The 23,243-nt window shown below is 37.6% G+C and overlaps 1 protein-coding gene across 2 annotated transcripts in view; it reads left to right on the forward strand.

Annotated features, from left to right (window-relative positions):
* The first annotated feature begins 5,625 nt into the window (after positions 1-5,625).
* il11ra (interleukin 11 receptor subunit alpha) overlaps positions 5,626-23,243 on the forward strand; it is a 55,672-nt gene continuing 38,054 nt past the window's right edge. For both annotated transcript variants that reach the window (XM_084746515.1, XM_084746514.1), the window contains exon 1: positions 5,626-5,765. The gene's annotated coding sequence lies outside the window, so the exon portion shown is untranslated. The remainder of the gene's footprint in view (positions 5,766-23,243) is intronic.

Here is a 23,243-nt window from a genome sequence, read left to right on the forward strand (position 1 = left end):
TGTGAGAATTTGACTCACTAAACAGATTAAAACAGTGTCAGAATAATGTGCACACAACAACAACCATATTTATATGAATATACTGCTATTTGGTGCAGGCTATAGGAGGATGGAGTACTCATACCCACTTTTATCAGTGAAAGTCTCAGTACTTTTTATGTTAGTGGTTTTTAAATGTCATGAAACTTTCCACTCTCTCAACTCTCAGTTTTAAGTTTGGACTGTGGGCGTTGTTGGTAGCATGAATAGTTGCTTGTCCATTAGTTGGCAGGATAGAAAACCAGTCAACAGATTTTTTATGAAAAGAAACAAGTGATATTTTTTGCTTTTTAATGGAGGTTCAGGCTGTTAACGATGCAAGATGAGGCAACCACCATTACTTTCTGTCCCACTGAAGTAAGGCTTAGCCTTTTGGTATAGTACTACAAATAACAATAAAAAGGCAATTAAGTATCAGTAAACAGGCTCAAGAAGCATAAAACTGTATACACTAAAAAAATAGCTACATAGGTAAGATGATTACATTCCTTACAAATAAAATAAAGAGCACAATCAGATATTTTCTGTGGTATCTGGTGTGCATGTACTGATATAGTGTAAGCAAATTCCACTCTGTCTGCAGTTGAGTCTCTCGTATGTAATGAGTCAGAATGCACAGCAGGGGGAAGCAATACCTCATCACATTATTCAACAGGTGGACAAAGTGCTGCATTTTCAGAGTCAGGCACTGAATCAACAGCTGTGTTTGATGACAGATATGCTTGAATTCAATGAGTAAATATTATGAGCAGTCAGTTTTAAAGCACTGTGGCCTGGAGATCGGAGCAAAAAGTCCTATAGAAAGGGTTATGTCTGTAGTTCATAATCCTCAATAGTCAGTGTGTCTTTCAGCTACTCCAGACAGTTACTCATGACTGTTAAGTTACTGTATGTACCTTAAGATCTTGAAGAAAAGTCTAAATTTTGGATTTTAAGTAGGTTAACTTTACAAACTAGTCAGTTTAGGTCTTTGTTAGACAATAAAACATGACCGTCATACAGCACATTATTATAAACTTATTTTATCATTTATTTTACAGCTTGTGTTATAAACAAGCATCAGATAAATAAATATAACTGTCATAACAGTGGTAAATGTTAGGAGGAAGATTTAGTTCCTACTTAAAAATGTATAATATGCATAATAAAAACAGAACCACACTTGCTAATGTGAAGCCTTGAATCCTGATGCACAAGATTGCAGATGTGTATGATGGAAGAGGTTTAAGATAGTAGACGTAAAGGCAAAATGAATAAAGATAGCTTAATGATATTCAAAAAAAAAAGTCTGACAGCTCTGGTGGAGGAAGTGCAGATAAAGACAGGTGAGACAAAGGATAGGCAGATGACAGGTATGTTGGCTCATATGGTGATGTAGATGGCAGATGGACGAGCAGATAATCTCAGGGCCAGACAAACAGAAACAGTTGAAGCATGCAGATGGAGGAGCAGTCAGAAAAACGAGGAGCAGATGTAGTCCAGTCCAACGGCACCACAGACTAGGGCCTCAAAACACACAAAAGATTTGAATTAACGGCACTCTCACATGGCCTAAACAAAAGTGTAACACAATATTACATTAAATTGTGCAGGTATTCTGACCCAAAAAGCGAACATTTTTTAAAAGAATGTAAAAATCAGAGCAAAGTTCTTTTTTACGCATGCATGGAGTTCACTGCTCTCCTGCTCCTAATGAGACTGAAACTTTTTCCAACTGCTCAGGGTCAGTAAGGGGCTGTCTGGATTTGTTCAACTGGAAATCCCCCTTTTCAGCGGAATAATTGATGTCAGTGTTGTTTGCCTAATGAGTGGACTGGACACCAACTGACACAATTTTCATCCAGATTCTTCCCGTCCAGTCTGTCCAGAGCGAAGGTCAAATATACTTCACAAATAAACAGTCTGAAATAAAGCATGAATCTACTATTATGACTGAAAAATGTTACAGGGTCATTATATTATTAAATGTGCAGTATTTATACTTTGAAAAAACAACTTGATTGCATTTTTCTCTTATCATTAAGGTCATACCATTGTATATATGTTGGTGGAGTTTTTTTTCCTTCTAACATATGGAGGTTGTCTGTAGCTAATCTCACATACTAATGGACCCATCAGCCTAAAAATTTGTTGTGTACATTTATGACTGTATGCTCAAGGGCCTCTTGTGGTTGCAGTAATTCACAATTCTTGGAAATCCTCAGAAAAACTGCTGCTGATTCCTCACTCCTCTTAACCAGCCGGTACGGGCTGCAAGTCATTAACGATTCTAAGTTAAAACAAGGCTTACCTACTAGTGGTGTTGAGTAACTACCTAAATATTATGTGTAATTAAATTATGTTACAGTTGCTGACAAAAGATATGTAATTAAATTACAATTACTAATCAAAATGTTGATGATTACAAAGGGGGTACATCTGAATATTCTTTTCAGGTTGCCTGGTGGAGATCTTTTCTAGTTAAATATAATTTTTTGTGTACATAACAACCCTGTCTATTCTGCACTTTTATTTGTTTAACTTTGTTGTCCTATCCCTAGCTGTTACCTCTATACTAGAACAACAGAAAACTGCAGTCAAATTCCATTTATGTGTACACGTACTAAAAGCTGATTCTGATGCTGATTGCACTTCTACTATACAGTATATTGGCTATATTACATGAGAAATATGAAAAAGTAGTTCAAGCAAACGGACAGTAAAATCTTTATGAATTCTGTATTAAATGCTCCATAATTGTGCAAGACTGAAGATATTACAGTACGGAGTTATCTGTTTATTAGGCACAACTGTGCAATTGAGTGCAATACAATATGACACCCGTGTTATTAATCTTCCCTTTGTGAAGCCCAAACTCTTCAGTTTCTGTTGACTGTGCATCAGAGAGGTGCTGATTCCAGCCTGCGGTCATTCTGAGGCTTTGTATCAGACGGTTACACTGACAAATGTGTTTTCACATCCGCAATTCACGAGGGAGTACAAAAGGTCACCGCTTTGGATAATGAGACGTTAGCGTCATCTAATTTATTGTCTGCGAAAGCATACAGCACTGGCACCATTATTGGATTTAATGTGTTTTTGTACTCGTAACAGGTAAGCGACATAATGAGTGAAAGAATAAATAAATAAATAAATAAATAAATAAATAAAACAGGGACCTGTCTCAGGCAGAGTACAACCTGTAAAAGCTGGTTGTACTTCAGTCCATATCTACATGTGAAGGGGTTCTCGGTTTTACTGAGTAAATATATATATTATATAATGATTTGTTTTTGGTTCAATTGCCTGAGTGATGCTACTTGTTTAGCTATTTGACAGCCAATCATGATCTGTTTGGTTGTAATGAGCTGGTTGAGGAAAACAACATTTGTGGACTTCAGTTTCCACAATATATTCAGTGCCTTTGTACACATGTGTAAACAATTAGCGGGAGACAACAGTGTACACAAAATGTCCCTCACGTCCTACATGTTCCAACCACTAATTGAGATAATTGATGTTATCCCAATGTGTTTATCTTGGAATTTAAGCAACTAATAAAAAAATGATCCAAGTTGAATATAAGTGAAGGTCAGCATGATAATATCAGCAAAAACTTGTTTGTTTATTTTCACATAATTCATATTTATTCATCTTAGTTTCACATCATATATTTCCCCTGGTCATCCATGCCTGTCGTGCAGTGGCTCTATGCCTCTCAGTTTCAGAAACCACTGCCTCAAACTAAGAAAGAAACTCATCATGAAAGCAAAAAGTTGCATATTGTTGCATTATTTGAAAATAACCTAGATCCAAATTAAATACTATTACATTTATATAGTGTTTTTAAAAGCTTTACACCAAAGGCACACCAAAGGGCACGCTAAAATCTCAAGACACACCTGCACTCATATCCATGCAAAATAGCCTCTACAACCAACCTAACCAACAGAAGCAACAAGTACTACCCGAGTGAAGGCAGAGTTCCCAGAGTGTGGGTGGAGGGAAAAAAAAGGCGTTAATCAATCTGGGCCTTTGATGTGTCACATAATTCCCATCATACTGCGCCAGTGGCAAAAACGGGTTCTGTTTGACTGAGGGTTTTTAAAGGATTTTTTTTTTTTTGAGTACAGAATTTGCTTCCCTTGTGAGGCAGCTGGATTTGCAATATCTCAAGATCACGTGGGAATCCATCTTGTCAGGCTTCAGGTTATCTGTTTGTGTCTGCACCAAAAGCGGTGCGGCCAATCAGCATTCTAGCATCCTGGGCACTAGGACACCCATAAGTGAATTAAAAATTCAGTCATAACATTTTGTGTAGTTGTATATTGCTATAATCAGATATGGTTGTCACAAAATCCCACGGCACACCATTTGGGAGCAACTGCATTAATACATTAAAATCAAGTTTTTTAATAGATATGTTTACTGATTTGCTAGAGCAAAACAAAACATAACATTTTCAACCCCACCTCAAGAAAAACAGAGGAAAACAACACCTAAAAAACAACGCATTAGCTCACAAACATGGATATGAATACATGAAGTAGACAGCACATAATGTAGGACAAACAAATTTAACAAAAAAATCCATATTACATAAACCTTCTAGTGAGTTTAGTAGAAATATCCAATCCTCTATAATTGGGGATCACTAACCTCCATGCCAAGGCCCCCCAATCAGCATTAGCTTATAGCAAGGTCCCCCTTTTTCAAACTATATCTCAAAACCCAAAACGGACTGTCTTTTTGTCCTCTGCTGGGCCAGTGCTTCAAAGGAACACTGATGTTTAGACAGTTTTTACTTGTAGTCATTCTTAACTTACAGTGGGAAATCCACACTTTATGTATGCTTTATCATCCTTGCAAGTTTTACTACTTTTACTCAGAAGTTCTTCAGCTGAGCTTTTGTCAGTATTTTTTCCTTTTCAAAAACATGTTCTTTTTTGTGTGTTACCACTAAATTTCAAAAGCAGAGCATAGCAGATAAGATTTTTATATATTTACAGTATATTATTATGAATTATACTTTATATTAATTTTCATAATGATCATTTGATCTTACTTAAAACATTGCCAGCATCTTGCTGAGGCTGCCCACAGTGGGCCTCTCCTCATTTTGAAAATCACTGCAATGTAGAACATAAGAGGCTCCTGTGTTCTGATTATCAATTTAGTTTAAAAAGAGAGATTAAAAAGGAGTAATTGTAATATTTTAATCACTGGCTTTTACAGGTAAACTAACTGCATGGTGCATACTTAGTTTGGTCATTTCATACATTATTCTACAATAATTCAAGTTAGTTTTCTTAAAAAAAAAAGAAAAAGTTTTGTACACAATATCCAATCGGGCCTATCACCTATCACCTGTTTTCTGCAAAGTTTCACCTGGATAGTGACGCAAATATCAAAACCATCAAAATCCTGCATCTATTTCTTATCCATGCCACATTCCTCAGCCCTCAGGACAGGGATCACTGCTGATAGCTCAGCCTCCATAATCCCTTTACAGTTAGGACCCGCCCACTCGGGCAGATGATTGACAGCCGGCTCCTCCAACCAGGCGTCGGCCGACTTGTCTGGCCTCCGGTCTCCCCTCCTCCTCCTCCTTGTCCGACTTTGTTGCTCTGTTGCCCCACTAGCCCGTCTCCAGTCTCTCCGGGGAGCCGAAGAACAGCTCGAGAAACTCACAACCATGGAAGGCGACAATATAATAATGCCTGTCTGACTCGGCGACATTTTCCAAGGTGAGTTTTGTGGTTTTAAACTGCTCGAACCGGAGCGGAGGAGGGAGTTAGCGGCTAGGAAGCTGCGTGTGTGGGGGGCGAAAAGTTTATCCGCCTCACTACATGGGACAGGAGGGAACAGAGGGGAAATTACTCCAATGTTATTCACTGTGAGGATGTGTCATGCTGCTAGCTTACATGTTTGTCTCTCTTTAGCATGTGTAGCACACTGAACACTTGCTATATAACATGTCTTTTAATTTTAATATTATTCCTCCAACAGCGGTACATAAATTGATGACTTAAATTCATCATGTGTGGTAATTTTACGTCTGCTAATTGTGAGTTAAACTGAACATGGGCTGTTTCTTCCCTGAGAACTGATGAAACGTTTCTGCAGCTGTGTTTTGGGTTCAGTTTAATTTACACTTTTTGTTGGTGAGGTTTGCAGAAAAAAAACACTGGCAACACACAACAAAATCATTAGATGTTATTGAGGGAATTTGGCTTAATTTAAAATGTAATATATTGTTAAAATTAATGGACTTTGATAGACTAGAGCCCGACTGATGTGTCGGTTGACCAATATTATTGGCTTAGTACTGGCCTTTCCCAGCTATATTGGTCTAAATCGGCAACAACATAAATTTTGTTCGATATGAAATAATTTTTTTATTTGTTTGGTTTTATATGCAGCAATTAATGTATATTTGATTTTTTTTTCTTAATTCAGGTGTAATTTATAGGTATGTTTTACTCTATTTGTGTTTCTTTATTTACAGTTATTTAAATACCAGAGAAAGTTTACTGTTTCCGTGTACTGTTGCCATTTTGGACAATAATATTTACTGCTAAATGTAAAATATTCTGCCTCCATTACGTATCTTCATCACCAGTGTTAACCACTTTTGAGGAATCATTGCAAAAGAATTGTATTCATGAATATAGTCTATATTCTGTGTATAATATTCTGTACAAAGAACTAGGGCTGCCACAAATGATTATTTTCATAGTCGATTAGTCGGTTGATCATTTTCCCAATTAATTAATTAATAGTTGTTTGCCTATAAAATGTCAGAAAATAGTGAAAAATGTTGATCAGTGTTTCCCAAAGTGCAAGATGACATCCTCAAATATTTTGTTTTATCCAGAACCCAAAGATATTCACAAATAGTGTGTGATTAATTTAGTAATGGATTAATAATTGACTAATTGTTGCTGCTCTGGCCAGTATATCGATATTGGGATTTTTTAAACTCTCTAATTGATGTATTGACATAGACCCCAAAAATCAGTATCAGCTGGCCTCTAATAAACTCAGCCTATGTATTAAGTTTTGTTGCAAGTGTGGGTTGTGAGTTATGGCTTCATGTGTCTGCAGCTCTAAATATTGGTCTTTTTACATGTTAAGTAAGGTTGACAGCTCAATACATCAAAAGCAATGTTGTTGCTTTGGTTTTCATTCATTTGTTTTGCTCATAGCTCTCAAACACAACCACAGGACCACGCTTGGCAGTGTGTATATGAAGCATTGAAATCTCTTGGAGTCATCCAAAAGCACTTGTTGATGTGATAAACAACATTAAGTCTTCTTCCTGCTCCCTCTTTTTGTATAATTATATGCACAATTATACTCATGGGGCAACAGCAAAGGTTAATGCACCGAGTCCGCAATTAGAAACAAATACTGTGCACATGTATAGAGAGAGAGTAAATGACAGAGACAGTGGGACGGGGTCTCACTACAGATGTGCATTCCTCCAGCCAGTGGAGTGATCAAGCCTTAAATAGAGCCCAACAGGAATGCAAACAGACCAAGCAGAAAGACGAAGCCTGGGGGCGTCTCGGGAGTAGAACAGGGAAGATAGGTGGTAGAAGAAGAAGGGCAGAGAGACAAGGCTTTGAGCTCTTCTTCTCCAAATTACTTCAGTTTATTGCTTTTTATCAAATGTCCCCCCATTTTAAGCGGATTGTGGGTCAAAGTTCATGCCATATCTTCTGTAGCCTAAAGCCACTAAGAAAGTCAAGGTTAAGTTGTTCAGGAGGAGGGTTTAAATGTGGGATCTGTGTTCTTGCTTCGCTGTGTAACGTTGCACATTGCAGATCAGTGGCAGAATTTGAACCTTACCCACAAATCCTGTAACATGACGTCAGCATTCACTTGTGTTTATCAACCAGGCCTGTCTGTGATGCTTCAAAGAGATGATACAGTGAAAATATGTTGAACAGAGCACATTTTGTAGAGGACAGTGAAGCAAATTTTCATTCATGTGTTGATTTTAGTTCGGAGTCCTGTGGTTGGTCTTTTTTTTTTGTTAAATTAACAGAAAATTACACATCTATGGAGTCATGTTGTATGCATGTACATAATGCATGAAAGCTAAGCTGAAGGTAGAGATTACTCTACGCTTGAGTATTAGGATATTATGCTTTGTGATACCACCTCGATTCTCAAAAACACTTTATTGTGATACATGCAGAGATTCCTGGCAGTGGTCCATTTTGTGTTGTGTCTAAACCCCTGACTGCAAGATAACAGTGTTGTTATCTTTGCTGTTCTGACTGCAATTAAAAGTAAAGTTTTTAATGAATATGGTGGTGTGTTCTTTATGCTATGATAATTGTCCTAAAATGAGATAAAAATAAAAAAATAAATAATTTAAATATTGCCATGCTCACAGTAATGCAATATATTGAAGTGTAACCCCATATTGTGATGCATTTCATATCACCATATTCGTGCCGTTACACAGCTCTACTCTTTATTTTGTGTTGCTATATGGAATAATATATACCACAATTTAAATTAAATGTAAAAGCATTTTTTCCTTATTTATATGTTTGGCCTATACATTGAATATTTTTTTTAACATTTTTGTCCAGGAATTGTGGCTCTCACATTGTTACTCCTTGTTGGTTTAAAGGGGGGGGGGGGGGGGGGGATTTGGGGATTAATGAAGGATTTTAGTTTGATGTAACAAGCTCAAACATTGCTCAAGGTGTTATTGTCTTGTTCAGTAGAGAGGACTCGTGATCAGTTGTTGGATGGTCAGAGGTTGGCATTTCAGGGTAAAGTTGTCCCTATCACATTTGGCTGTTTGAATTGAATTGGCCAAATCATAATTGACTGTACTCACCAATTTATGACTTTTCCTCTTTTGTGGATAGGTGATTTGTCACTTTGTTGCTTGAGAAATGGAAGTGAAGTGTTAACACTTTTGGGCTGTAGTTTGTTGAATGTCTTTTGACCAGTTGAAGGCAGTTTTATTTCTGCATTCCTGTATTGGAGTAAAACGGAAAGATAGTCTTGTCTTGCTGATGTTTTGCTAATATGTCCCAGCTTTTCAGTGGTTCTCAGTTTGATCACTGTTTATTCCTTTGCTTTAAAATCCATTCAGTTAATTTAACTTCATCAGCTGAGTCTATGCAGAGAGACTGGCTAATGGAGTCACTGTGGGCTCTGTTGAGAGAGGAGCCAAACACCTGGCCACTCCCTGCAGCATTTTTGTCAGTTACAATAGTGTTTACTGTCAATGGATTTTACTTCAGACTGGGTGGCCCAGTCGGGAAGACGTTCCTCCTTAGTTTTAATCTCCAGCTTGTCTGATTCACATTGCATTAAAGCAAACTGTGTAGCAGAACATCAGGTCTTCCACTCTCTTGACCACTTTACCGCTGTGAAAACTAAATGTACACAGAGGAAGAAAAACGAGAGACACCAGGCACCTTGCTGTTTACCTCTGGGAAGTTAGTCTACCCACGGATTCCCAAGTCTTCTGTCTCTATAAAAGGAAAACTGGAGTGTATTTTTCGCTTTACAAACATTGTGACCAAAAATCTGTAAAAAGAGTATTTAGAAATACACTTGGTGAACAAATGTGTTCTTTGGATTTGGGGACTACAGGGATGTCCAAAAAAGAAAGGGAAATCCAAGGTGCTCGGATTTATGAGAATAGTGAAATACATTATTTCAAATATGGCTGAGCCAGTCAGGATGAAAGATGAAATATACAATGTTGCTAAAAGTTAAAAAGTGTATGCACATTCAGTCTTTGAAGCAACAAATGTGAAACTTTTAGTTTAGTTTGGCTCACAGAACCTTCATTGTAATCAATGTGGTTTTTTTTCTTATCAAATTTTTATGAAATAACACTTGATATGACTCTAGCAAGCCAAATTTTGTATAAAAAAAGTTATTTGCTAGGTTTCTCAAGATAAATACCTCTAGATACAGTTAAAAGGATAATTAGAATAATTTTACTGATCGATAAACGGCATATTAGCTGCAGATGCCGGTCTGCACACCATACTTGCTTTTGAGAGCGAGATTTGGCTCATATAATGGCATTTTTCCATCAGAAAAGGCTGTCTGAGACCGAGTTAAAGTGATGAAAATAACAAATAATGATTTTTTTAATGATGGACCCTTTTTTTAAGTGTCTAAAATACCTTTTGTTGCTGGCCCTGTCCACAGCAGGATATTGCTCCAATTCCGTGCTGTTACTCTTTCTCTGCTTCTCTCTTCTCTTCTTCTTCTACTGTTGGCAACACACTGATTATTGATAACTACCTGATACAACCCCACTTCAAATAATCAAAACTATTCCTTTAAGGGTGGGAGTAACTCTGTAGGGGTAGCTCTCAAGTTATCACCCAGTTAATTAAATGAATTTTTAGAGAACAGTAACCAAGACAGATTTAACAAACATCTCTCCCATTATTCAATCAAAAAAAATCCTTAGCTTTACTCTGTCATGGATTCAGACTTTCCCTTTTTGCTGTTGGGTAAATACAGACATACAATGATTTAACTTAATCGACTTCAGTTCAGCTCAGTTCAGCTCAACTCACCTCCAAACACCTCATTCTAGTTTGAGAAAGGTACTGTTATTCAGCTCTCCTTCTGCTTCGCCTGATTCCCTGCAGACAGCTCCCACTGGCAGTCCAATCTCTGCACTGGCTCCGGCCAAAAACCACATACGCACACACATACACACAAGTATGCAAAGGCTCCACTTAGGCCATCATTCAGACTCGTGCATCCACATATACATGCATTGAGACAAACTCAGACGATCCAATACTTTTAGTGCGCACACACTCGCATAATCACAAGCACACAGAGCTAAACTCAGTCCAAGCCTCCATATTCTCCTCTCCACACTCATATTTCACTAGTCACACACAGAGGGCCCACGGCAATCAACTTTAAATTAGAGAGAAAGCTGCTCCAAGAACTTTGGAGCACTGCTTGCCAGGTCTGAGGCCATACTGTTCCTGGGGTGTGTGTGTGTGCACGCGTGTGTGTGAGACAGACAGAGCCAGCTCTTGATATTAAACCAACTTCGAGGGGCCTAGAGTGGGGTATTTCTCCTTCTTTGTGCTGCTGTTCATGCACTTTTTATCTCGATTCATACTCACTAGGAGCTTTGCTCAATTGTTAAGAGTATTTGACAAGTTTTTCTGCAAGAAGGAGTTGTAAGTTATAGAATCACAGCCAAGCTTGCTCATTTCTTTATCTGCTATGATTGTCTTCATTTGTTTCAGTTCCCACGGATCCAAGCCAAGATCAAGTCACTTGATCATGTGGCTTGGGGTTGTGGCTTCTTTTGAGGTCAACTGACCAATAAGGGAGTGATAGTGAAAGTGTAGTATTTGCTGGAGGGTTTTTCTATCTAAGAAACAGTGAGCCATGCTCCTTGCTGAGCTAAAGCTGTTGCCTATTCTGCAAAAAAACTCGCTGGTATGATGGGTGACTGATGATTGAACACATAATGGCAGCTCTGCAAAGGCACCCTATACTCACTCTTTCATATATGGGAACTGATGCCAAACATCTGAAGTGTTCTGCATCTGTTTTAGATTGAAGAACTTATTTTTGCCAGCAGACTCCATTTTTGACTCTGGAAATATCTCCACATCATCTTCATCTGGCAAGTTACGATGTAAAAGATTATAATGGATAACTCCTGTTTAGGCTATAAGACTATTAAAGAACAATGCTTATCCAAGAAATTCAAGGTATTTCAAGATGAATTCAACATAGAAATGTTTAAGTGTTTTTGTTTTAAACGACACATAAAGACAGTGAAAAGAACAAGCTGTGTTGCATTAATATTAAAATCAAAACTGTTTTCAGAGTTTGATAGGACTCAATATCAAGCGTGTTATGGATGATTGATTATAATTTGAGTCACCAACTCTTGTTTATTTCAGTTACAAAAGCAGTTTTCTTACTTGTAGGCTACAGAAATACTATCTCTGAAACTTCAGTTTGAAGCCAAATGAAGGCATCATGTTTGTTAATGATTAGCTGAGGTATGATTGTCTGTGATTTTGTGGATTTTTGTTATCTTGTTTTGCATTTATTTAGCTTAACATGCTATCAACAGCTGTAAGGGAAGAAGCTGCAGGAGTATGAAGTTTCAAGCTGCACTTACGTAATGGATCCATTTCTAAGCAGGATGAGATCAAAGTTTATTGTGCCCACTAATGCCCATCATCTCTTTGTTTACTTAATCTTAATACGTACTGTAGATGTAGTTGTTCTTACTTTACCACCGAGGCTATTAGTTTACAAGAGTGAAGACATTAGATACAGTATTATACCTTAATTCTGAACAGCAATACATTTAAAAGAGTTTTTTAGAGTTTTTCACTTTGGTTGTATGAGGTCCTTGCCCATAGTCGGTATATTATAGAGGCAGCGGGAGTACCAGTGTTGGAAGTTAAACAATGTACTGCTGAGGACGTGGTCAGCAGCAACATCTATTTTAGCCTCCAACAAAAAGGCCCACCTAAAAAAGTTATACCAGTGTACGGTTACACTATATTTAGGATATTTTTGCCACTTTACCTTGCCAACAGACAGCCTTTTCTGCGCAATGCCATCTACTGTAGGTAATACACTAATTATGGATAAGTACCTCGTACAACCTGACTTCAGAAAGTCCAAACCATCCCTTTAAGGGTAGTCTTCCTCATTAGGAAGTGCTGACCAGTTATTCACAGTGGCCAGTAACCCCAACTATAACTCTAAAAGTGTTATCCTCTCTCATCCTTTGTCCGGAGATGGTTTTTTAATGGGATCAGAGGTCAGTTTCTGTCATGACAAGGTAGCCTCTACAGTGGGCAACATAAGGGGACTGGTTGATGCTGGCAGCTCTGCTGTATGCTTATCACTTGTCGGGGTGAATAACTGGCTGTCCTGAAAAACTGCGTGCTCAGAAAGTTCCAGGAAAGATAAATGTTAAAGACTGTCCTTCCCATGCAGATATGCTCTGGTCCTCTACATACACCCACTGCAGGAAAGTTTAACCTAGCATTATTTTCTGCTGGTCACAGGGGAAGATAAACCCCAAATTCACTGACTTCTTTTACCATGAATGCAACCAACATACCAATATCTCAAGAATTAATGACTATGTAAGAAATACTGTGCACGTTAGACATATTGCTGCAGCTGTGCCAGTGAAAGCAACATCTGTTAGGTTAGCCATATATTCTGTAACTACTACTCTGTCCAGTGCAGTGTTGACTCTGAAAATACAGCTAACTGGGGAGATTATTAGAGCTTGGCAGTATATTGGCCTGTGCTGGAAAAACGCTCTATTGATTGTTCAGTATAAAGTTCTACCTCCAAATCATGAGCAGGTACTTGCCAAACCAGCATGAAGAATACCGTGGATTGATTTACAAGGTGCTGTGGTAAAAACGCTACCAGCATTTTGGCTTCTTGCTGTTGACTCCCACCCTGCAGGTGTTCATATTTACCGTCGCTGCCATCCCGAAAGTGTTCTGTTTGTGAGCGAGTGGTGTCCAACTTGAAATTAAAGCAGTTGTTCACCTGAGCACATAGATCTACCATCTTGTTATTTGAAGAGATTTAGTATTGCAGACTCACTTTGCTGTTTCAGTGGGGTACATTCTCAGAAGTGAAATCAAGAGACCTGAGAGCTAAAGGGGAAGATGAGAAATGGAGGTCTTATGTTTGCCTTTGTTAAGTGTAAATAGTGGTTTCATGTCTGTCCCCAGTACAAGTTAGGCAGCCAGAGAACTTCATTTTGTTGTGTCCACATTTTCTAGTGAAACCAATAGCCCGTACGGTGGAGTTTCATAGTTTTATTTTACTTTGATGTACAGATTTTTTGAAGTGTGTCAGTGCTACCACTGAAACAAGTACTGCCACAGTACAAAAGACATTGTTTTGGAACCAGAAATCACTAATCTCTACAGTGTGGCTTGGAGGCAGTTTATGCTGTGGCTTGAAAGACACTGACAATACTGGCGACAGCATGGTTAAACTTTAGATAGTGTGGGTAATTCTGTCACTGAGTCTTTAAGAGATAACGTTAGAAGATGGAGCTGTTTAAGGTTGCAGGTTCTGATTCCCCAAAAAGTGTGGAGACAATGTGGCATCAAGTATTGGACGTATACAAATCTGTGGCACACACGGTTTAAAAGGGACATTTAGCTAGTGTGATTAATGTGTCTTTATGTAGAGTCATCTAAAGCAGGAAGGTGGAGAATCAGTTTTGAATATGTCAGCTTGTGCAGACCATATTATTGATTTATTTGTATTATTATTTGCATGGGATGGAAATTGGAGTGTTGCCTGTAACATTTGTAACCTTTAGACCAAAGGTTGGCTCTGGAATAGATCTGAGGCAGTGAATTGATTTATTGATCAGCAAAAAATCAAATCAGCAGTCATTGTTAAATGTCAAATTGATTAATCATTTAGTAAAACTAAGTAAAAAAGGAAATCCTTAAATGTGATAATTTGACAGTCTTTTGGTCACATACGGAACCCTGCATACTGTATGTTAACAAACAGGTTTTGGATTTTGGATTCTTGGTTACATACAACAACACATTTGAATGACTCAAATTTGGTTTTGGAAAATTGTAATCAGGTTCTTTCACCATTTTCTGACATTTTTTTTAGACAAAATGGTTAATTTAAAAAAAAGGGCACAATAACCATTAATGAAAATAGCTTAATTGTTAGTTGCAGCCCTTGTAATGTGATTTATTAGTTACAGTTTTTTCATTATTTCTTTATTTTAAAATACATTGTCAGCGTTTTTTTTTTAACTGTTTTGCCCCCTCTACACTGTCTTAAGTGTATATTTTTAAAATAAATTAGCAGTTTATGGCAAATTTAAAGTCCCCCTTCACTCAAAAATGTGTGCTGCTTGTTGTTACTTGACCTGGATGTTTGAGCTTCACTCAACAGAATGATGTATGGGCAGATCTTGTTTTCTCATTCATGAAAGAAGAGACTTTCTCTGTGCTCACCTTTAATCTCAGTGTAACACCTGGATTTACCAGCACTACATCACTAGCTAGTCATGGTCGACAGCATGCAACTTACACAAATGTTGTGTGGAAACTTGACACCTCAACACGGAAGAAATCTCATTGAACTTTTGAATGGTCATTATTTGCATATTTGTAGATTCTGGAGTTTTAAATAAGGGAGAAATGGATGCAATTTTTAACTAGTTAATTGAATTCTGTTGTTGAAAAACCATGCAAGGTGCAAATAATTGTTCAAAGCACATTATTATTAAATGTCTTAAAATGTAGCTTTAATAACAATCAATGTTAAATTGTTATATATCTTTGTCTAACAGTAGTAAAAAGGAGAGATGATTGACGAAATTATCATATATTGTATTATTTTGTATGGATCACTTTCTGTCTGCAATTGCCCGGAGAGTAAGAGAGACTAACATGAAAACACACTGACAAACACCCATTAAAAGCAAAACTAGAGCTTGTTTTTCATCCTGTACATGGCCTAATTGAAAAGATGAAAACAAGCCCTGATATATCCAGTTGTGCTGACTGAGTACAGACATTAAAATGAAGAATCTAAAGGAGAGGAGAGTCTAGATGGCTGGCACAAGCTAAAAACACTCCTGTTAATGTTGCTCTGGACGAGAGTTTCAACTATATGGCTAAACTCTAATGGTGCTTGGTCTACTTTTAGAGGACGCCCTTTGTTTGAAAATGTCACCACTCATCACTTTGGGTAATGGCATCATCTAAATCACTAAAAGAGAGTGAGATGTACCAAAGAGAGTATTTTAGTGGACCACTTTGTGTTCATGTGTTTCCGCGGCAACAAGATGACTATTTTTACTGCACAGGTCGTACATAATTGATAGAGTTGTCTGTTTGAATTACGTGACAGAAGTTATGATTTAGTAACGATGTCTCGTGGGTAGCAAAAGTGTGTGTTTGTGTGTGTAAGTGTTATGACATAATTCCGTTGGAACATCTTTGGAAGATAAGTATGAACCCGCAGCAGCCTTTAACACACATCCTCTCTATATTCCCTCTTGTTCTTCTCTTTCAGTTTTCTTTTCCCCTCACTTCCTCTTAACCTTTCTCTCCCTGTTCTTCCTCTGCTTTTTTATTGCTTCATTTGCTTTCCACCTATCTGTCTGCCACCCTTGCTTTCACTCCCTCCTTGCCCCTGCATGTGTTTGTTGTCTTCATGGAGCGTTAGAGGATATATGTGTGTTATCGAGCATGGTGATCATATCTGATTTGGCAGGCAGGTGACAGAAACAAATGAGAATGAAGCCAAGACTACAGTCACAATGTTTCAGAGATGAGTGCATGTTCACGCAGTAGATTAAAGTCGCTAAATTCTCATTTTTTGTCTGTTTTTCCCCTTGTATTAGTGCAGAAATCAATTCTAATATTGTTGTGCCATTTTAATTGGCTAAAACTAACCAACCTTCACCATAAGGGTGGCATCGGGACACAGTCACATTATATAAGTTGTCATGAGTGATTGTGGAGGAATTGCAGCATCCTGGTGTTAAATGATGACCTTTAATTTTTTAAAGGACAGGACTACTGTCAGATGTACTATAGTTGTGCAACACAGGAAGGGTAGGAACACACACTCTTGTCCTCCATCCTCCACCATGTAGAGTCTGAATATACATGTACATTGGAACTGAACTCTTTGATAGAGGGTCTTGGCTCATGATCAGCAACACCGCATAGTGTCATCTGTCAGCACAAGCACCATAACTACGTCAGTCAGCAGCCGTAGATTTGATGCTTATGACAGAAGCAGCAGGAACCTTGAAAGACAATCTGTGAGGACCTTCTCATTTGAAAGCAAATTTCGATACCTAAAGAGTCATGACAGTTATTTTTTTATTTTGCTGTTCAGATATTTCATACTTCATTTTAGTCCAGTTATCTGGGTTGAGTAAAATGCTCAGAGTAAAAACAGCTGTTCTCAGGTCTTTGAACAGCTGCTTCCTTCAGAATGATTAATTATACCATAAGGCTGTTTTCTTTTTGTTAAAATGGATTTTATAAAATAGGTATTAACAATAGTATCATTCAGAAACTGGTTTCAAAGACACGGTTTCAGTACTGTTAGCAGTTTTGAAAATTCCTTAATGATACCTTACCCTAGTGAAATGGGAAGACACAATCTGAATACAAGCTGTATGTAAATAGGACCTGTGAGCCATCATGTGCAGTTTAGTTAACAAGTCTGTGTTCTGTAGATTCATAGACTCATGTAGATTCATTCATGGATTCATTTGCTGTGATTCTTCTTAAAAGATTTAGAAACATGTATTACTAGCATAAAGAATTACATAATTAAGGGCCAATGAATTGCTGGGAAATTGTTGCTGATTTCAATTGGTCCGAATCACGTCGGAGTTCTGAGCTCATACTTATCATATTTACCTTGAATCGTCGGTAGATCAGACTTGGCTAAATATGGCATTGTCTGCCGACTGCAGATTGCTGGAATCTTTCTGCCAAACTGAATGTTCTTTTGAAGACAGTTTTATTGCCTGTCTTATGGTTGGTTGCAATGAGTCAAGCAGCCGGTGTCGACATCAGTGCATTTCAAAAACACTGCTCGGACATGAAAATCTATCCTTTCAATCTAGAATAGATAGATAGATAAGAGAAATGATCCTAAACCTTTGTTTTTTTTGCCAAGTGTATGGCATTAAAAACATCACATTGAAGATGATAGATAATACATGGCAGTCAAAAAATACTGCAGCACGGAAATATGCAGCAAGCACTGATGCTTCATTTTTTAATAACACCACTCTATTTTCAATCATCCTAAGGATTACAGAAGCAAACTGTTAGTAACTAGTTAACTTTCGGAGGTTGGAGGACAAAGCCTTTTGTGGGCAGGGATTCAGCTGCTATTGTTAAAGCTGAATTGAAAAGACCAATCTTTTATCTATGTAAAAACTGTGAACAAAGGTAGCTACGCTGCCACCAAAAACTGTGTCAGTAAATTAGGCTGAAAAAAGGGTGTAAAAACTGTGAATGAGACAAAATATCAAATCAAATTCTGCATTGGAGTGTAATGGAGAGAAGAAACAAGCCTCTGTGTCCTGTCCTGTGGAAAAGCATAATTGACAACCATATGGACTCTGTTTGGTTGATTTTTAAATGGGTCGTTTTCCTGGGACAACATGAAGCTAATGTGTGAGATAACATGTCTTACTTTTTAATATCTGTAGGTCCATTTTCCATCCCCCTGTATGTGTTCACACTTTTAGAAAGCACATAAAAAGAGTTTAAACCCTAGAAATGAGATAACAAGTCCAAATATATAAAAAAAAATATTGTAGTTTTATCAATATTCTTTACTCTTGGGTAAGGAGGAAAATATGGGATATCAGTTGAAAAGAAAATGACAGTGCTATGCAAACAGACTTACTGAATAAATGATGACGTACATGAGTAATGTAAACACAAGTGAAGCGAAAAATGTGGCAAACATCAAATCTGTGTGCACTGATAAGGAGACCGTTGCCTTCCTCAAATGAGTACATGATAAAACAACAAGAAATGCCGTATTTCTGTCACGTTTCCATCTGGTTTCCCATTGTTTGAGGTTTGACTGGTTTCTGCAACATTTTAATGCAAAGTTCAACTAACTTCTACTACTTTGATATTAAATTTGTGTACGTCATATTAAGTTCAACATTAACATGGATCAAGCATCAACATTAACATTAATTGGTCATTAGACCTATTGACAATAACTTGATTTTACAGCCTAATTAATTTTTGTACAACCCCAATTCCAAAAAAGTTAGAAAAAAATAGTTAATCAGTTTGAACAGTAAATATCTTGTCTTTGTACTGTATTTATTTGAATACAGATCGAAAAGTCTTTGCAAATAATTTCATTCTGTTTTTATTTATGTTTTACACAACATCCCAACTTTTATGCAGTTGGGGTTGTACTTGAAAGCTGAAAAGCCACACATTATCTTGCGAAACTTGTAAACATGCTGTATTTTCTAATAACATGTTATATTTGGCGAAGGTTGTCGGTTGTGGAGTAAAACTAATATGTGAGCTAGCTCATGTAGAGCTTTTCTGGTTTGACAGATTTTAACTCTGCAAACCTCCCTCCCTCTGATACTGCCTTTGATCTTTAAACAGGCTTTTTAATCTGTCTCCTGGATCGCTCAAGAGACACACACGCACACACATAAGACACGTACACACAAACAGAGTGTGTCTCAAAATCAACAAACTTAGAAACCAAATCATGGCGGTGCACTGTTAATCAGCCTCCTATCTGCCTTACTATCTCAAATGAGCGGGTTGGATAGTAGGCTGTTTGTGAGCCAGGTCTGTGCATCGTGCAGCAGAGCCAAACAGTCTGATGAGGGCTTTCTCTTTACTCATCTGTTTTGAAAGAAACTTTATTATAGTTTATGTTGCATCCTGTTTCCAGCAACTAATCCAGACCTGTAATGAGGTTGCTGATGATTTTTTTCTTGCAGAGGCCTTTCTGTCGATTAAAGTTGTAACCTACTTAGCGTATTGTATTAGTTCACCAAACATATTTGCTCTGATGTCTGGTATTGTCGGAACAGTCATGCTTTAGATTCTGCTGTGAACAGTGCAGATGAGCTTATTGAGTCTTCATTTCACCCTGACAAATATAGGGTGTGTTTGCGCCACTGTCTGACCTCGACTGAATAGTCCTACTGTAGATTCTCCAGTGTATACTGCAGCTCATGCGTCCATGTGTGTGTTTTGCCTTAGCTTGGTGTACAGCGTATGGGGGCTGTTTGCTTTACTGTGTGATCTTCTTGCCTGATGCAGTCAGAGAGTGTTTGATTCAGCTTGGCATAAAAAAACCAAGCTGCCAAAATTGTTTTTTTTTTCTTTTTTTCCCGTTTGTAATGGTGGTTTAGAGTTGATGCTCAGGATGATATGTGGTAGCCCACCAATGTAGCTTATATAAAACTTTTTTTACTTTATTTTGCACTTTGGATTTTGTGCCACCAAAATGTTAAAAGCAATGAAGATAAGGTTTGCATATTACACATTTAGAAAGAATACAAAGTATCCAAATGCATCATTCATAATTTCAACCGAGGGCTGTGTATTAGCAAGAACTTTTTTACACAGTCACGGATGATAGATGGCAACACAAAGCAGAGGCAGCATTGCGGACAGTTATTCTTTTTTCTGACTAGGCTAATTGACGACGCATATCATTGACAATACTTGAAGATTTTTAAAAATTCTTTGTCTTGTCTTGTGGTGCCACATATTTCAAGCTATGTCCTGTACGTAATGGCAAGATGTCAAATTTGGAGCATATCTTTTATTCTGATTTCCACCTGGATATTTTATTTAATGTATATACAACAGTTGATGTATCTGGACATGGTATACTATATGAGGCAAATGTTGGCTTAGTATTTGAACCGGTATAAAGCATATCAAAAGATCTCCAGATATGCTTCATGAACGATCCATATTCTTGCAAGAATTTAAAAATGATATCTCCCAATTTTCTTTTCTATCTCATTTCCTCTTTCTCTGCCCTGCTACCTCCTGCCTTCTCTTTTATTTTTTCTACCCCTCTTTTCTCCTTCTCTGACTTTCTTTCATTTTTGCTCACACTTTTCCCTTTTCTTCATCTTTCCCACCCCCTTCCCTCTACTTCTCTCTCAATTTCAGGTCTACTATTGCTCAATCTGCAATGAATAAAATATAAGCAAATCCCAAATGATGAGTGCAGGATTTAGAAAAGCGCAAATCACATGGAGAGAATTACTCCCTGTGGTCAAATGATGCAAGTTCATCATGCGTTTAACTTATTTTTGCCTTTACACAGTTGAAAAGGGAAAACATGTGACATACCCTAATTATAAACACAACAGCACAATGTGTACCAAAGGGGGTAATCCACAGGATTTTTTCTTTTGGTCGTTTGTTTTTATTTGATATTTTTTTCTTTGTTTCCATTTTTCCATTTGGTTTTGATTTGTTTCCTTTGGTGCAAAGAGCTCATTAGTTTGATTTGTTTATATTTTTCTTCTCCATTGTTGGTGTGAAAGCTCATTATTCTGGTGGTTTTCCAACATACTTTACAGCAAATGATGGTGTGTTGTCTTCAAGAATTTATGGCTGCTATAAGGCCTATCGAACCTCAGTATCTTTTTGCTACTGGCTGTAATGTGTCTGTAGCTTCATGACAGCTTTTGATTTAATCAGTATGTTGCTGGTTTTAAATGGTTTTATTTAGGTAAGGGTCTTGTACAGTTGCTTGTGCTCAGGCAAAATTTATCATTCAACTTTGGCTTCTTTAATTAAATGAAAGAAAGGATTTTTAGAATATATGTTAATACATCTTAGGTATCAGTGATCACTCTACAGTTGTTCTGTGTTCATTCCAAACAACCAGACATATAAAGTCACTTCCTGCCAGTGGATTTTGTCTATTAAGACCCACCAAGTATTTAGTTTAGAACATCCTAAATTAAATTCTTTTATGACCTGTATATACATTCAGTCGCTGTTGTGTTTATAGAAGTCTGTGACTAGCAGAACAGGCATTTACTTATATGAGAATGTGGATTACATCAAGGTTGGCCTCTTCTGTACATCTGTGTCAGTCTTTTTTTTTTTTTCATTTTTGTTTGTCTCGTTTCCAGCAGCATTTTTGAGCAGGCAGTCAGACAGTAGTAATCAAGAAAACATGGCCCGTTTTTATGCTCTCATAGGATAGTTTTTTCCTCTGGTTTGGAGTCTGCTGTGACTGGAAGTTAATCTTACCGTTTCACTGTGCCCTTGCGGATAGTTGAATAACCAGTGAGGTGCATAAAACACAGCTGATTTCACCCTGTCTGTCTGTTTTCTCTTTCTCTCCCTGTTTCACACACTTCTGGTCCATCTATTCTTTCTCAGCAGGTCTATATCTTTCTTTATTTTTCTCTTTTACTTGTTTGTCTCTCTCCATTCTTTTACCTACTGTACTAAACTGTACTTCTCTCCCTCAGCGTGTCAGGACAGTCAGTCAGCCAGTCGGTAGTAATAGGGAAAGCATGGAGTTCCCAGCAGAGTGACTCATCGCTCCAGCGAACAGGGGTCGTGTGTGTGTGGGTGTAGGATGGCCAAAGTGTGTTTGTGTGTGTTGGTGGTGGTGGGGCTGTTCTATGTGTGTGTGTGTGTGTGTGTGTGTGTACCATAACATGTTTGTGTAATTTGGGGGTATGTGTTTCCCATGTTTTTCCTTCCTGTTGAACACATGGCGAAGACTCTTTTCCGGCTATGTTAAAGGTCATCTGTCGGTGAAAGTCAAACACACATTAATTCATGCATACACAAACACACCCACAGCCATAAGGATACCATGAAAAAAAAAGTATTTTTCTTTACTGCCTCTGTAATGCTTTATCTCTTTTTCAGTATTTGTCACATGACTCTGATATTCGAGTTTAACTTATGGTACAGTGACTACATGTCTTATTTTGGCATGTCACATATTATTTTCAGAATTAGTCAGGGTACTCAAAACGGCCGTCATTTGGAACATGATTGATACTATACATGCTCGAGGACATTTTCCAAAAGAAAGTTTACACAACTTGAAATTTTTCACTTTTCTGCCTGTATGACCACAAATATATGAATAGATAAGGCCAATTTCAGTGTTCCAGAAATATAAGAACTGTGTTGCTGTTAATATATTGTATATGGATGTTATGAAAATATAGATATATGGAAAAAACATGTTAATTTTCATGGATTTTGGGGAAATAAACAGGAAGTGGGATACAGGGTTCAACATTAACGTTTTTTTTTCACTTGTACAGTCAAGCAAGTGGGTAAGAATTCTACTTGCCCAAATCCATTTTCACTCTCCCCTATACAAGTTATTTTATTCATTAGCAGTTATCAGATAATGCCTTTGACAAGCCATGTCTGTGGTACTGCGTACCCAGGTCAATCCCGTTCTTCTGATGAAGAGCAATCACACTGGAGTATGCAGTGAACGGCTGCGTGTTTTTTGAACAGTGATATACTGTGGTAATCAGTTTTGTGATTACCTAATTAGCCTCAGTGTTTAAGCCAGACAAGGGGTTGTCAGCAGCCCTCTCAGCTGTCACGCAAGCGAGATGCTGCTGGCTCTTGTTTTGGCACCCCAGCAATGTTTTTTTTGGAAAC

Source organism: Lutjanus erythropterus, chromosome 20 (assembly GCF_056507025.1).
Source record: "Lutjanus erythropterus isolate fLutEry1 chromosome 20, fLutEry1.hap2, whole genome shotgun sequence".
In the NCBI taxonomy this organism is placed as follows: Eukaryota; Metazoa; Chordata; class Actinopteri; order Lutjaniformes; family Lutjanidae; genus Lutjanus; species Lutjanus erythropterus.